This window comes from Equus caballus, chromosome 28, assembly GCF_041296265.1.
Source record: "Equus caballus isolate H_3958 breed thoroughbred chromosome 28, TB-T2T, whole genome shotgun sequence".
In the NCBI taxonomy this organism is placed as follows: Eukaryota; Metazoa; Chordata; class Mammalia; order Perissodactyla; family Equidae; genus Equus; species Equus caballus.
The window spans coordinates 25,573,590-25,589,465 of NC_091711.1; the positions used below are offsets into that span (position 1 = coordinate 25,573,590).

The window sequence follows — 15,876 nt, forward strand, 5'->3', positions numbered from 1 at the left end:
GTAAAATTTTCATTAAATTGTGTGGACTGTATGTGGTTGTATCATATTTCCAACAGTTACAATGTAGGACAGGCAAATGACATCAGGCCAACCTCGACCCTTCTGAGCAGATCCTCTTCGGCAGCAGCAGGTCCCCTCTAGCTATAGGTCTGTGCAGGTCTGAATAATGGGCCTCCGAAAGATATCCTGTCTTAATCCTTGGAACCTGTTTCCTTAGATGGTAAGAGGGGCTCTGCAGGTGTGATTAAATGCAGGATCTCGAGATTCTCCAATCCTTACAGGAGACTCCGGGCTCCCTTGCACTTCCACAGCTCAGACCATGAGGTGAGGAGCTCACAGGGTAGACACCCTCTGCAAATACCATGCAGAGCCCTCATCACTGTTCCCATTGCTGGTAAGAATCTGCTGACAAAGGTGAGTGGGACCTCAGGCAGATCTGTCTCTGAGCCGTGAGATTAACGGAAAGTTGGCACTGATTACACACTACAATGGATACCCATATAAGAAATGGTTTATAATCACAGAACAAAAAGTTATCTCGTTAAACACAAGCTAAACACACTAAGACGTTCGTAGGGCTCAAATGCTAAAATGCAAATGGGCTCTGCTCAGGAATCAGAATTTCTAGAGTGCCAAAGACTTTGCTGTGGTTTCAAGGAAAGAATCATGAATAAAGCTTGGTTCAGCTGTCTATAAAAAGGATGAAACTTCATTAGTCACGGATGGGGGTTGGTGTGTGATCAACAGCCCACCTGTTCTCTTGGTGGAAATCATGTCTATTCATGTTTAAGCTATTTTGATAGTGTAAATCTATAATCCTAAAATGACCTTCGTAGCTGAAGGAAAGAGGAAGGAACCCCACTGGGACACCTGAATGAATCACTAGAGACTTGAACAGATGGAAGGAGCAAATAATATAACCCAGCAAAGGTGCCAAGCAAGTCATTTGTCTTAGGATCTGTCAATCATTTCAGGTCTGCAAAAGGACTGTGAAGTCCATGTGTTTCTCACACAAGGAGCAGGAGTTTATTGGGTGTACCCATAAGAGTTATGAACCAGCAAAAGATGCATGCAGTCAGGAGCTGCAAGGAGACGTCTGGGTGGCTATGCAACTACTAGGAAAGTTAGGCTCAGACCTTGACTTAGAACAGTGATATCCAGAAGAGGTTCATAGTCACTCTTCATCCCATGCCCATGGCAGACATTACTAAGTGATCACTGCACACTTTCTTGATGAAGCCAGAGGTGGCCTCAGAATCTTTTTTAGCACAGATCTTGGACCTAATACTTACTGATCAGAGTTGACCCACAAGATAAAACCCATTTGCTATCCCTGGTTTAGAACAAGAGGTAAAGGAACCAAATGTTAGTTAGAATAGGATCTGCATTAATATCTGTCTTGAGAAAGCACCAGGGGCACATTTTGTAAAACAGAGAGATCTGGGCAAGAAAGAAGGGAAGACTTCCGGGGGCTGGAGTCAGGGAGGCATCCACAAAGTTACAGGAGGTGACACTAGCCAGGCTGAAGTCTAGTGAAGAACTTTAGCAACTATTTCCTCATGTCTCTTTGGCCTTAATGGGGTCATGTGCCCATTGTGGGCCAATCACTGTGGTCAGAAATGGGCTTTGCTGATTGGTTTGAGTTCATCAGAGCCCACATGTGGAGCTAAGGGCATTCCCTCCTAAACCACGTGATTAAGAGTGGGGAGAGGTGGCTCCCCAAGGGAACTGGGGTACTCTTACCATGAAGGCAGAGACTTAATGCTGAGGAATAAACAATAGGTGTTATTTACACTGGGCAGGTTTCACAAGGACCAGAGAGCTTTTCTAGAAGGGCAGACGAGGCATCTATAAAGCAGGGGCGGAGTGGCCTGACGCCGAGGAAATAACTTCTGGGGACTAGTTTGGAAGAGAGACCTAGGAATCCACACCTGCCACAAAAATGAGGAAACAAGTTTAGGTTACAACTCAGAATGTCCTCAGACTTAGCAAAGGCACCAGCTTGAATTTTCCTGGGCTAAACACTTTAGGACAACTTTCCAACATCATTTAAGGGGAAACCTTGGAACCAGCCAGGAACTAGGTCTTACAGCCCAAAAATAATAATAGCAAGTGATTTCTGCAACCTGTGCAAACACTTCATGTTTGTAATTTTGTTTCCCCAAAGATTTCCCCAAAGTGTTAGCAACAAACTCCTCAAGTCACAAAGGTGCTAGGTGCTTGCCTTCCAGGGGAAGGCAGCTGAGGGATTGTGTCCTATTTCTTTTTTCACTCTTGGAAACAGAAAATTTCCCAGGGATAGAGAGGGAGATGGCAGCTTTGAAAAGAAAGGGAGGGGGGCTGGCCCCGTGGCCGAGTGGTTGGGTTCGCACGCTCCACTGCAGGCGGCCCAGTGTTTCGTTGGTTCCAATCCTGGGCGCGGACATGGCACTGCTCATCGGGCCATGCTGGGGCAGCGTCCCACATGCTACAGCTGCAGGGACCCACAATGAAGAGTATAGAGCTATGTACCGGGGGGCTTTGGGGAGAAAAAGGAAAAAAAATTTTAAAAAAATAAAAGAAAAGAAAAGAAAGAAAAGAAAAGAAAGGGAGGGTTGGCCCCGTGGCCGAGTGGTTAAGTTCGTGCACTCCACTTCAGCAGCCCAGGGTTTCCCTGGTTTGGATCCTGGGCGTAGACATGGCACCACTCATCAGGCCACGCTGAGGCGGCATCCCACATGCCACAACTAGAAGGACCCACAATTAAAATATACAACTATGTACTCAGGGGATTTGGGGAGAAAAAGCAGGGGAAAAAAAATATTGGCAATAGTTGTTAGCTCAGGTGCCAATCTTAAAAAAAAAAAAAAAGGGAGTTTGGATGCTTGGGACCTATGGAACAGAGGAAAGGTACATAAAGGCAGTGATGAGAAGGCAGTGTGTGGGCTTCACAGGCAGAAAACCCATGGGTTACACAGGAATAAGAATTTGTAAATAAGGCCATCAGAGGAAAGACAGCTGGAAGTCTGCTACGGTTTCTTCACAAACGGCTTCAGTTAGGTTAGGTATCGTTCAGCTGTAGGCATTAGAAAACCTTCCCCAAACTGGCTTAGAAAAAGAATTTATTAGCTTACATATTTGAAAGAGACAAATGTAGAATGGACTTTGGACAAGATTTGATCCAGCAACTCAAAGGATTCAGTTTCTCCCATGTCTACTCTCTTATTCTAAGGCTGGCTCTCCTAGTTGGAGGCATGCTTCCTTATTAATACCAAATAGAAGAGAAAGGACTATGTGGCCCAGACTCCCAATCAAAGGACCTCTGATGGGACTAGCTTAAGTCTTGTGACTACCTTTGACCCAACCCCTGTGTCTAGGTGGAGGGAAATCAGGTTCTAATTAGATGGCTATGGAGTTCATCACATAAATTCTGCATGGCTGAGAATGGTGGGAGTGATGGTTTCCTAAAACAAACAGGATATTGTTACTCTGAAGGAAGGGGAACAGAGGCCGGACAGCCAACGATAGGTGTCCTAGCATCAGATGAACAGGAATAGGTGAAATGCATATAATGCATATTCTAAATCAAAGATAAAGGTAAAGACTGAAAGTCTCCTGGAACTCACTTGTCCTTTAAAAAAATGATGACGACTGGAATAGAAGGCTGCCGTGGTGTGACTGTGGGCTTGCTCAGCTGGCTAGCAGCTGCTCCGCCAAATGAAACGAGACCCACAGGAAAACGACTCACATGAATAATCTCTGAAGACGGATCTTGATACATATACTTTACCCAGTGTTCTCGGAGGGACTCACAGGACACACCCGAAAGAGTGAGTTAATGTTCTGTTAAGTTCTCGCTTTATTTATTTACAAGGATGGTTTCTTCCTGACACCCAGCACTATACTAACATTCTACATGTCACTTTGGGCTTACTTGAACCCAAATAGATGGATCACTCTTCATTCACTCAAGAATTTCCCAACTTAAAGAACAGATATGATTAATAATGTTAGAGTAGCCCAGTTAGTAACTCTAACAAGTTATAGAACATGGAAGATAGAGAATAACGAGAACATTCTTTTGTGCTTAGAAAAGAATAGTAAAATAGATTTGTTAGCATGACAATTGTTCAATAGATTTTTTTTTTTCCTCCTGGGCTACTTGTCCTTGGTTCATGCCAGGGATCCACAAGACTGAGAGAGCCACCATGTTGCTCTGAAGTAGAATTCTCCAACCAGTATGTCAGGATATAGCAGTAAATTTCAAAGTCTTGCCTGGTGTGAGGTGATTATTTAAATAAATTAATATATATCCTTATAATGGAATTCTATTCATTCATTTAAAATAATGCTGTAGATGAAAATGTAACTTTATATGATATTCACATTATATGGTTGAGTAAAAAAAGCAGGTTAGAAAACAACACGGAGGTTATAATTACACATTTATAAAATATTAAAATATTTACATTTTTGCACAGAAAGAATGAGAAAATATACTTTAAGGTGTTTCCAGTGGTTTTCTCTGGGTGGTCAGATCATGAATACTCTTTTAAAATCTTTTTTCTTTTCTTGTTTATATTTTCTAAATTTTCTACAATATGCATTTATTGCTTTGTAACAAGAAAAATATACTAGAGATATTTTCAATTAAAAAATTATATCCACTACATCTGTATATCTTTAATTGTACTTATATTTGATTCTGTAAAAAATTTGATATTCTTCTTGTAAGCAGCCACAAGTCCTCTGTGGAATGAGGTGAGGGAGGAAAGGCATACATGCATGGGTAAATGAGCGAATGAATAAACACAGCACCAATTAGAGCAGTGAAGGAAGCTCTGGGGAGTCCCAAGACGCCTCTCTGTTCCCTTACTTTGATTTAGTTAACATCTAAATGAGATCCAATTCCAGGAGATTAGTCCTAGTCCCAGTCCCATGGGGCGTTTTCGTGCTTCTAGGTCTGGAGATGGAGTTTTCTTGCTCCCAAGAGTGTCATCTCAAGAGTCTAGATTCTCAAACTCTAGCAAGGGGTCAGTCACCTCCTCCCTCGACCTTATGTGGCATTTTCCTTCTCATGATATATAAATCCCTCCAGCTCCCCAGGGCGAGCCATGTTTGATCTCCAATGGAATGCCATCACTGCTGGACCTCAGGGGCTCCTTGACTTTCACACTCAAGCCAGGGTTTTAGGCGAAGTCCACTGCTTCAGCCACCTTCTCCAGGACTGCCACCCCTACATAGCCCTCACCAGTGGCCATCATCACTGCTGCCACCACACTCCAGATTTGTTAGAGGCCACTCCCCTCTTCTTCAGTCCTCAGCAAAGACAAACTCCCTCTCAACAGCCTCCAGAGTCTAGAAATGCAAAGGTCCCATCACAGGGCTTTCCCCAGGTAGGGAAGAAGGTGGAACATCAACCTTCCGTCTCAGTCCCACAATACCTCTCCCTCTTGCTGCTCACCAGTCTGCTAGATTTGGGGACACAAAGTGACAAAAATGGAGACGAAAGAAACTAAAAAACCTGCAAGTAACATAAACAAGTTATCCACTAGTTGCTGAGCTGTAGCAGATTATTGCCAAGGGTAATACAGGCCCAGTGTTGATAGGTTTTTAAATTTTTCCAGAAAAAGCAGAAATCTAGATTATTATGTGTAATCTCCCAATTTTTAAACATTGACAACAGTTCTGTTTTTTTTTAACCCTAATGTAGATCTGTCCCAGTTAGGAATTCTGTTCAGTTGTTAGTAACAGAAATGAAAAAAAATATGGCTTAAAGTAGAGACTTATTTCTCTCTCACCTGAAAGAGTTCAAAGGTGGGCAGTCTAGGGCTGTGTGCAGCTCCATGAAGTCATCATGTTGAATCACTTGGCTTGGGTTTCTTTTTAGCGGTTGCTAGAATACACTGAAACTTGAATTTGACATCAACTAGGTGAGTGTCCCTGGGCACAGCCATTTATCTTTCTATGCCTCTGTTTCCTCATTTGTAAGATGGACAATAACAACACCTGCTTCACAGGGTGGTTGTGAGAATTAAATGAGATAGCACATGAAATGCACTTAGCACCAAGCCTGCAGCACAGTGAGCCCCATAAATGCTGGTGTAAAACAGGATGAACCCCATCCCCACACTTTGATAGCCTGGGCCCTTATACACTGCAATGACAAAGGGAAATCCTCAGATACGTAAAGAGAGTTGGGCATAGGATAGATGAGAGCTGAATTGTTCTGTATTAAAAAACGAGAAGTCACTTTCCTGTTTTTTTCCTGTCAGAGCAGGAAACAACAGGAAAGAGAAGGGAAGAGAGGAGAAGCAAGCGGCATAGCAGAGTGGAGAAGGACATTTATGAATATCTGATATTAATTTTGTGATTGATAATCTTTTTTAAATATAAGACCATCTGTCACCCCAAATCTTCCTTTTAAAGTCAGCTAGGCACTAAAATATCTAATGTGAGTAATTTTTTCTGGAAATTATGAGAAGGGGCTGAGTTCTGTAAGTGTGTTGACGTAGAGCAGAAATCAGCAGCATATATAGGACTATATATTCTATGGAATGGACTAATTCAACAAAAATCAGAATCTAGAGCGAGAGCTTAATCTGTAAGAACATAAGCTCTACCCTTCCCCAAATCCTTGGACAGATTATTGGACTTTCTTCAAATGTAGAGGAGAGGGGAGAGTTTGAGTCAATTTCATCTGGACCTAAAGGAGCAGGAAGACTCTAACTGACATTTGAGTTGAGTAGCTAGTACCTACCCTGCCCTGGTCCCCAACAACACTCCCAATGACCCTTCACAAAATTGAATGGAATCTTCTGACATTGCCTCTGCTTTTGCAATACTGAGAAGTCAGGAAGAGCCTGAGTTGGCTGTAATTCTAAAGGAAGAATGGATACTGATAGTGTATCCTAGCAACAGCTGAAAAGAAATCAACGTCAAGTGACACAAGCTCCATGAGTAGAAGCGAAAGATCCACTGAAACGCGGTCAGAAGTAACGTGGACCTAGGTTCTGACTGTCAAATCAAAACTGGCAACTGTAAGCTGACCTTCTGTTAGGATGCTGCACAGATGACGCAAGAGCAAAGGGCTGAGTTAGGCTAAAGGAGGCCTCATAAAAATGGCCCCAAATCACAATGCTCAATCAAAGTCCACGTTTGGAGTGACAGCCTTAGCCAGAGAACAATGTTCTGTCTGTAGAAAACTGAAGGTCGTAGAAGGTTGTCAAATAGATCCCTTTCATCTAATTACAAATGACATTTACTCTTATAAAGCCACATAGTATTAAATAAGACACTAATAATCATGTTTCACAAGAATAAAAACGACTCTCTTCCATTACCCTCTTTGTAAATTTGGAAAGCACTGATGGTTAGCCAAGTACCAACTGAAGAATCCTAATGTCCTATTGCATTTGTCAGGGCTGTTTTTACTGCCAATAAAAGAAATTTGGCATGAACTTCACGAGAAAAATGGCGTTTTGGGCAAAGGAGTAAGTCATAGAATCAAAGGAAAGCATCCATGAATCAGGCGGCTCTGAGGACCTCCGGAACTAGAGACCAGGGACTTCACACACCTGGGCCTTCCTCTCTCTGCTTTTCTGTGTGTTACCGTTATTTCCTTAGGCTTTTTTCCAAAGCTAAAAATGTGGCCACCAACCACCCTGGAGCTCTATATAATTTTGTGGCCCCAGGAAGAAAGAGCACTTTCCCTACTAGTTTCACTTGGAAAAAACCCTGGGGAAGGATTTGGTTAGCCTGGTATGGGCTGCATGCCTATTCCTGGGCCACTATTTGCAGCCAGGAGGACAGTGCGAGGATTGGCTGGGCCTGGGCCATGCTCACCCCTGATGTAAGGACAGGAGGTGGGGTACTCTGGTTAGCAGGGCTGGGATGGGAAGGAGAAAGTTCCTCAAAGGAAGGGGATGCTATTTTCAGAAAGAGAAAAAACTGGCAGTGAGCAAATAACAAATATCCACCACATTTATTGAATCAAGAGAGCGATTTTCTTAACCTGCTACTATCTGAGCTTGTCTAAGTTGCCTTGGCAAAGGCAAAACACTACAGAATCCACAGCTGTCTGGAATGTACTATGGATTTGGTCTGAGCTTCCTAAACTATCTGTAATTAGCCACCATAGGAAGCAGGGCATTAGCTGTACATCTCTGAAAGTATCAAATCCCATTTTTCCCACAAAAAGAAGCTACTATAAAGATAAAAATGTAGTTGTTTCCAAATATAACAAATTTCTTGGAAATTTTTTAATCAGTAAAGTAATTTAAAATTGAGTTTTTATTAAAACAAAGGAATATTACATAAAATAACTTTTAAAAGTCTGTCATTCACGTATAGTGATCTATACTGACAGTTTTGTTGAACTAGTCAGTATTAATATGATTCTATTTATTTAAAATAAATAATAGTAAAAAGGCCTAAAATTGATCATTCTTTCAAGAACTGTAAATCAGTAAACTAAATTATCATTATTTAAAATTTTTTGTTAGGTTTTTGGATCTTTTGCCTATGATTCTACCAAGATGACCAAGGTGTGATAACAATACTAACAGTTACCACGTCTGATGCTTTACCTGACAGCTCTGCGGGGAGGGTTTAATTATCCCTTGGCACAGATAAGGAAATTGAATCCTTTAAGTTGCCCAAAGCTACATGTCTAATAAGCTCTAGGGTGGACCTAGGTCCGCTCTAGAGCCAATTATCTTCCCACTCTGCCATACTGCTTCTCTGACTCAGGAATGCTGGAGAGAACAAAACTGTGTGGGATATTTGTTAATAAAATAGGAGTCTAACAACTGAATGTTCTGAAATAATTATTGAACCATAAATTGTACAAATGTACTTTATAGTTGGACAAAGTTCATTTCTTAGATTCCAAAATGTTCTCCAAAAACAGAGTAGACAGATTTGCAGTGTGCAAAATGAAACAGTTGCTAATTCGAGGACCCTAAAAGAAATCTCAGTATCAAACTCAATGATCAAACACCAACTAACAAGAAATGAAGGTAAGGCAGACTTGGAGCTCCAAGGAACCACGAAGAAAATGTGAGAATAAGATCTTAGGTCCCCTTTATCAGTGGATAACTAGCTAAGGATTTTAATTTAGGGTGTGGGCACAGTAAGAGAACTGGAACAAGCACAGCTATATGACAAATATTAATGGTCATCTCAGTTCTCAAACTAAAAGATTCAGGTCAGCCTGTAGGGGAAGCCACCTCCAAAACCAACAACCTTTTTTGAGATTCTCTGGTAAAACTACCTAAGTAAGGAAGGTCATCTAAGATCACAGAGAAGTACATAATTCAAAATAAGGAGGGGGTTGTCAAGAGATCTCTACATTTTTGGACAAAGCCTCAGTAGGATGGTATTTTTTCCAGTGGACAAGGCCACTTTCTCTACTGGGGAATATTAATCAAGACACCACTGGAGCCAGGTGGGCACCACTAAGCTCAGATTAGGATTTTCTGTGACAGACATGATTAATGCTAACCAAGAGTTATTACTCCAGTTTTTGCTAACAAAACCTTAATTTTGTTCACTCTACATGTCTTTCAACAAGACTGCGTCCTTGTCCAGCCTCTGGGAATGATTGTTGATTAATAAACCAATGGTTGTATTATGATCTTTGTCAAGTGACTGGTTTAGAAATGCATGAGAAGCAATTCAGGTCAATGAGACTGCTGAAAAATTCTGGGAAGATTTTCATGCTGTCAAGAAAGGATATAAGACAGAGGCATCTCCCTTTTCCTGGCTCTGGATGTTGTCATCTGCATGTGACGGCCAGAACTGTGGTAGCCATTTTAGGACTATAAAAGGAGTGAAACTAAGGGAATAAATCACCATGTTGAGGAAACTGTCTATGTTACTAAACTATCTATGTTACTAAAATCTAACTAGAGATTCTTTAGTATAAACATTATTAAATGTCTCACTATTGAAGGCAGTTTTAGATCGGTTTTCTTTATAGCCAAAGCTTCTTAACTAAGATTCTCCCCAAGCCAGACATATCAAAATCCAGTCTCTGGACATCCTGGTCAGATCAGCCTTCCAGCCCTCCCTATGTGCAGTCAGATTTTTGTGTGGTCTTATAACGTTCAGGAACTTAGCATCCCCATCCTCCTTCTCCTCCCTCCCTTCCTTGCCACTCCCCGCCCAGACCTTTACTCTATAACTTATCCACCCTCAAGCCACACTGTACTTACCTTCAGGTAACGGAATTTGCAGAAAGAGACTCAGTTTCAATCTATGTTAAGCGCAATTGCCAAAAGATGGAATAATCATATGGCGCTTGCCCAGGAGACAGAGTTATTTTTAAGGGGATCTATAGTAGGGTAAATGTCACTTTCTTTTATGCTGAGGATACAGGATTACCGTTAATAATGGATTAGAACTGAGTCTCTTAATCTTTTTAAAAAAAATGAGATAAGACACATGGCACAAAATTCACCATTTTAAGGTGTATAACTTGGTAGTTTTTAGTATATTCACAATGTTGTGCATCTGTTATCACTCTGATTCTAAAAATTTCCACCACCCCAAAAAGAAACCCTATACCTGTTAGCAGTTGATCACAATTCTCAATCTTTTTTTTTTTTTTTAAAGATTGGCACCTGAGCTAACAACTGTTGCCAATATTTTTTTTTCTTTTTTCCTTTTCTCCCCAAACCCCCCCAGTACATAGTTGTATATTCTAGTTGTGGGTCCTAGTTGTAGTTATGGCACGTGGGACGTCACCTCAGCATGGCCTGATGAGCTGTGCCATGCCCACGCCCAGGATCCGAACCAGCGAAACCCTGGGCCGCCGCAGTGGAGTGCATGAACTTAACCACTCGGCCACGGGGCCAGCCCCTCAATCTTTTTTTTAATTTACATGTCCTAACAGCCAAGACTCTTACTGAGTTTTGTTTCTTGAAGTTTTTGTTATGAAAATAATACAGTGGATTGTTTCATTCATTTTGCTAATACAAAATTATGTTTCAATGTTGTATGTGCTTTTTCAAACAACAGATGCCTCCCAGACTCTGAGGACGAACCCCACCCCCATGGGCATCCTCTCTGAGCGTGAGCTATTAGATTAGATGACACTTGTGAGATAGGCATATTTTGTGTGGATAGCTTTATAGGGCCAATTGCTTCTTCCATAAGCAATTTTTTTGTTTTTTCCACCCAGCTCAAGTTAGAGTTAACGGTTCTAGTGATTTGTGTTGCCTTAGATGAAACTCTTAACATTACAAATTTATTAATCCTACCTGCAAAGAGATAGCTTTTCATGAATATGAAAATAATTTTTCATGGTAACTTAGTATTTAAATTTCAAATTAGGAAGCAGATTTTCTAGCACATAATTTTTCATCCTCTTTCTATTGCTTTGAAAAGCATAAATCACCTAAGATTGTGAGGTTGATGCTTAGCCTTATTTAGTGACATAAAAATGATCGTCAATTTTTTAGCAATTTTATTGTGCCTCAAAGTTCCAAGTCCAGGCTACATGCAGCCAAATCTGCAAATCTGCAGACCTTTCCCTAACTGTAATCATCCAGAAGAGCCATCGCTTACAGGAATTTTAAAGACCTGGATATATCCTCAAATGCACACACAGAGGCTTCATGGAATGTATGCATCCACTTCAACACAAACCTTAAGTTTTTAAAATAAGGCTATTTGTTTACAATAATAAATCCTAACAAACACCACTGGTTCTTAATTAGCCCATATTTAAGAATCAGTAAACTCATAATCAGGGCTACATCTAGCAAGGAAGATGGTGCATACCAATAACAAATTTCATTACTACAGAGAAGTAATAAAATCATAAGGATGTTATACCAGTAAGGACATTCAGTTGCAAATTTAAAAAGCCTAAGTTATTCTAGGTTCAGAAAAAAAGTTAGGGAAACTTCTTAGGTTCACATAACTGAAAAAGTTAGGGAAACTTATTAGGTTCACATAACTGGAAAATCTAAGCAAATTCTGGCCTCAGGCACATCTGGAGCCATGTGTCAAATCTGTCTTGTTCCTTCTCTTGGCTACTCTTTCCTTTGCATTGACTTTACTTTCAGGCTGCCTTCCTTGGTGTAGTGCCTCCAAGCCATACCTGGCAAATATCTCCAAGCTTCATTCTCATAGAATGAGGAATTCTATTTTCCAGTATTTCCAAATAAAGTCCTGGACTTGAGTTTCATTGGCTTGTTTTGGGTCACTTATTCATTCCTGAACCAATCACTGAAGCCGGTGGGATACAATACTCTGAGAAATAGAGAGTGGTGCAAATCCACTGACCCATATGGTTGAAAGCAGGGGAGGGATGGTCTCCAAGAGAAGTCAGTCTTCTATGACAGAAGAAAGGAAAAGGGATGCTGGGCAAGCACAAACAACAGATGTCCAGACATACGCTTTCCAGGAATTTCCAGGATTCTCTCCCTGACACATCCTGGTGGATAACCCAGAACTAACATGTTGCACAACTCCAAGGGACACCATTCATATGGTATTCCCACAGGTGAGATGTGCAACACAATGGTCCTTATGTGTCCTCTTTGCTCTGGACCAGGAGGGCTAGATCAACACCAGATATCAGCCTGGAAAACAATTTTCTAAGACTAGTTCTGAACCAATGCGTTTGTTAAACAATCTGCCACTACATGTCCACTTCTGTAATTCCATTATTTCCATAAGTCTTAGGAATATACACAGACATTACCTTCCTGGAGCCAGAGCTGACAAATGTGGCTTGATTACTGTGCACTTACAATGCAACTGCATTTTATCCTGATGGACACTTGGCGCCAGTGTACAAAACAACCTTTATTTGAGGAGAATGTTATAAATAGGATTTCTCCATATGCAGGAGCATGATTTAAAGCACGGATGGATGCAGGCCTGGAGGTCTTTGCAAGCCGATCACACAAGTGATTACAAACCCTTGAAATAATCACCATTATTTTTGGAAACACAGCATGACATCATGGCAATTTAGTGCACTTTTTTCCTTCTCTTATAAAAATTGCTCAATGAAACATTTTCACTTTCCTATTTATAACTATTTGCATGTTTAATGTCATTTCCCACGAGGGCTTTTACTTCCTGAAATTTCAGAATTTGCTGTTCAGGACTGCTGCTGTTTAGTTTCAGTTGTTATCTTACCTCTAGCAAAATTATTAAATCTGATCGATACGATTTTACTTCAGGTAGATAGTAGGTGTTCAGTAAATGCCGAACACAGATTAGTTACTGGAATAATTTACTGGAAGTCCATGTCTTTTCTCAAAAAGGAATATAAGTACTATGAAGAAAATAAAACAAGCAAATTTATATGAATAAAATGAAAGAATAATAGGAAGTTTTGAGGGGGCTGCTTTAGATTAGATGGACACAGAACATCTTGCTGAAGAGGTGATATTGGTAAAGTGAGACATCAGTGACACAAAACAGAGCAAGACCAAGACATTACTATTCCAGATAGTAGGAACAGCATGTGCAAAGGCCCCAAGACAAGAATGAACCTGGCTGCTTAAAAAATAGACAGAAGTTTGGTGTGATGGACATATGATGGGTGATAGAGGGAGAAATGAGAAAGATGATGTCTCAGAGGGGGACAGGGGCACATCACAAACACAAGCAAGGACTCCCACGGACACGAGTTCATTGCTCTTTTCTTTCTTGGTCAGGGGCACTGTCTCATGTATGATAAAGCAGAAGGCATTCTAAACCCATGAATGTTGGTGTTAGCCAAGGTATGATAGGCAAGGAAAGCAGATCCAAATTCAGAATACATTCCTGTTTCTATAACAAACAGCTTCCTCCAAAATGGAAGAAGTCCAACGAAATGAACTTGCCACCACAAGGCTGCTGGTCTTAGATGTGTGATTTATGTTGGGTTCCCCAGAAGCCAACAGTGAGACAAGGATTTGTGCTTGAGAGGTAATCCTGTAAGCATCTGGCTGCTTTATTCTAAATCTCCCCATTTTCCAGGTCCAATCCTCAAAGCCCTTGCAAAGCCCTTCCCAAAACCTTCACCCCAATTTTCAATGTTGCTCTTTCCAAGTCTCAGACCATCTAGCCAGTGAGTGGTTACAGACCCTCACTCAGGTCTTGTTCCCTCAAGTCAAAGTACCTGATAAGAGGCATTGCTTGAAATCCTGCCTACTGAGATGTGCCCTTCAAGACAACTGCTAATACGGGCTGTGGTATACAACAGTACACATTGTCCAACAACATCTAAAGCCAGGCTTAACTTTTTTTCATTCTTAGTTAATTGGCCAACAACTCTCCAAGAGGGCAGAGGGACAGATTGGTAGGGGCAAGGTGTGGGAATAGGGTAGTTAACGGCACAAATGGGAAGAAATCTGCTCACACAAACTAAATGTGCCTTCCTGGTCCCATGTACTGGGTGATGGAGTACTACTGGAAATGGTCAACTGTATGAGTAGGTGGATCAGAGAGCACCTGGTGTCCCATGGTCTCCAACATACCAATAGCAAATTGGAGCTGTTTCTCCAAAGGAAAATAGTAATCTTCCTGAAGGGGGTCATGGCCTTGCTCCAAAATCCTGTGGGCTTCCACTGTGATTCTCCTGGAGAGATGTGTTTCTGACTTCAGTAAGCATTCCAATCTTCCAGATATTCTGAGAGGGCTGAGCAGTGGAGCTGCTTGGATGGCAGCATGGGCTTCCTACAGAGACCGTTTTTGCACTGCCAGATTTTCAGGTCACCTGGTAAATAAACAAGTGCAGAAACCTGCGTGTTATATGCTGTCTCTAAAATCTAGGGCACTACGAGGTACTGTACCCTTCTCAGCTGTAAAACAGGCAAGGTGTAGTAATTTGTCCTGAACACTGGAGGGGCTATCTCACACGTGCTAGACCATTGAATCCTTGGGAATCTTACTAAGGAGTCAAGTGCCTGTACTTCTCCAAGACTCAGATTCCATCCTTTGGCATATACATGGCTTACCAAGGCATTTGGGCATCTGGTATTCCCTACTCTACATCAACATATTGGACTAACGTGACATCCTATGGTTGGTGAGGCATTAAATGCCCTTGTGTAGCAAATGCCTACAGTTGACATCCATGGGACAGATTTATGAAGCTATTTCTGTCTCTGCCGGGTAAAAGCAAACAACTGCTGGTGGACTCTACAAACCAAAATGGATAAAAACGCAGTGGTTGGACCAATAGTTACATATCAAATGCCAGAGGCTGTACCAAGTTGCTCCAATAAAAGACCATTTCAGGAACAGCAGCTACAATTTGGATCACCTCAAGATTAAGTTGTATTGTAGAGGCCATGGTCATTCTCCAAGGCCCATCAACTTTTCTCACTGGTCAAAGGGAAATACACCATACACTTGAGGATATGATAGGAACTACCACATTTGTATCTTTCTACCCTTTGATGGTTGTACTAACTTCTGTAATTACCCAGAGATATACTGCTTTTTCACTTGTTATTTTGGTAGGGAAGGAATGCTCCATGCATTTCCCTTTGCCTTCTACCACAGGAACACATATTCCTCAGGGCAGGTAGCCAATGTTGAGATTCTGCAAAGGACATCCATCCCATCTACACTTAGGAGTTGAGGAAATAAACCATGCGATGGGGAAAAGGGGAGAGTTCAGTGTTCCAGTGGGCTTACTGGAATTGGGTCCAATCTGTCTCCCCTAACCTCTGTTCTGACCATAGTGTTCTCAATACCCCCAAAGTTGGTGCTAATTTGGAATAAGTGTCCACTGACCCCTGAAAATTCTGGATATTTCTTTTTCAAGTATACATCACCTGAAGAGTAGCTGGGTGGAATGTTCATAGTACACATAGCAATTATTACAGCACAGCCCTTAAATCAAGGGTTCTGGTCCTAGGAATTAACTCAGGTCTAGGACTT

At 41.4% G+C, this 15,876-nt stretch overlaps 1 long non-coding RNA gene across 2 annotated transcripts in view; it reads right to left on the reverse strand.

Annotated features, from left to right (window-relative positions):
• The window catches only part of LOC138921290 (uncharacterized), a 36,146-nt gene extending 21,442 nt beyond the window's left edge, over positions 1 to 14,704 (reverse strand). For both annotated transcript variants that reach the window (XR_011433751.1, XR_011433752.1), the window contains exon 1: positions 14,466 to 14,704. This is a non-coding gene — a long non-coding RNA (uncharacterized lncRNA). The remainder of the gene's footprint in view (positions 1 to 14,465) is intronic.
• Positions 14,705 to 15,876: the final 1,172 nt, after the last annotated feature.